The 1,307-nt window shown below is 35.8% G+C and overlaps 1 long non-coding RNA gene across 1 annotated transcript; it reads left to right on the top strand.

The window, feature by feature from the left end:
• On the top strand, window positions 1-1,045 carry LOC129759128 (uncharacterized). Its single transcript, XR_008740132.1, has 2 exons — window positions 1-483; window positions 548-1,045. It is a non-coding gene; the product is annotated as an uncharacterized LOC129759128 (long non-coding RNA).
• Window positions 1,046-1,307: the final 262 nt, after the last annotated feature.

The raw sequence follows: 1,307 nt of genomic DNA, 5'->3' as shown, positions 1-1,307 counted from the left end.
TTTCAGGACTTGTCCTGACTTTCGAGAGGTTGTCAAAATCTATTTTGGCTTTGGAAAAACAATTATAAGGCCATATACTCTGGGGAAATGCCATTACCAGAACAATTTGTTTTCTCTAACTCAATTTTGCTCTTCTTATAGCCAAAAGGCTTTCTCCAGATCTACCAAAACTCGAAAATAACGGTTGTTGCAAATCACAGTGTAAACAAAAAAACAAAAATAATTCGTGATTCAAATTTGATTCCTGTTGTTCTTAAATACTCTGCAGTGAGAACAGCTACCGAAAGCTAATTTCCTCGTAACTTTTAGAAAAAAAAGTTTGATATTTTCTGTCCACCGCCGGATCCGTTGTTCAAACATTCCAAGAGTAATTAGCATTCCGGCAAACTGCTTCAGAAAGTTCGAGCACGAAGTTGTCTTCCTCCTGAAAAATCGGAACCATAAAATCTTCAGAAATGGTTATCAACTTTTCGGAATTAACAGGTAAATAACTCCAAAATTATTGTATTTATCACACAGAAATTAAAAAGCAATATGTATGTTTTAGATGTTTCGGAATACGGCTTGTTCGCTGAAAGTGATCGGAATAAAACCGGCGAGTATAGCTGTGTGCTGCTGAATTCTTCTCTATTCATTAGGAACAAATACCGCCACCGGATCATCTCAGAATCATGGAAGTGTTTATGCATAAAATCTTTGAAATGGACAGCGGAAGATGGATTACGATACTGCTAATTAATGGATACCTACATTCGAGTTGGATGAAAAAAGTACTACTTCCGGGAACAGAAACAGCTACGATTTTTTACATGTTCCGAATTGAAAGGGCAGCTTAACTCCATTTTAAATTAATAATTCAATAGTGAAAGTGAATTCAACATTGTGATAAAATTTTATTTGATAATTAAGAATACAGAATTTAAAAACATTTATTTTTTATCTTTGCTACTTAAAGATCTGTTTGATAGGTATCTTACGAACACATTCGAAGCTTCTTTGGGGGGTCCAATTCCGATAGCAAATAAAAGTTTACAGTCGATTCTTGCATGCTTGTTTCTTACAGAATGTGATCACTTAACACTTGAGCAGAACAATTACTGACGGCCTGGTTAAACTCTGAAGAAAAATGTTCGTGTTTCGAAATCCACCCGTGTTGTGCAACCCAGCAGGCCCACAAAAACTTGATCAGCAAGCTCCGTAAGAGTGTTCTGCTACTGAAAATATCCTGCTCGAGTCTTGCCTTCGATAGCTAATCAACGAATTGATGATTATTATTCCTCGTTTTAAATTTTTACCACCACAAAAGT

Source organism: Uranotaenia lowii, unplaced genomic scaffold, assembly GCF_029784155.1.
Source record: "Uranotaenia lowii strain MFRU-FL unplaced genomic scaffold, ASM2978415v1 HiC_scaffold_1105, whole genome shotgun sequence".
NCBI classification, from domain to species: Eukaryota; Metazoa; Arthropoda; class Insecta; order Diptera; family Culicidae; genus Uranotaenia; species Uranotaenia lowii.
This window is presented reverse-complemented; position numbering and strand designations above follow the sequence as displayed.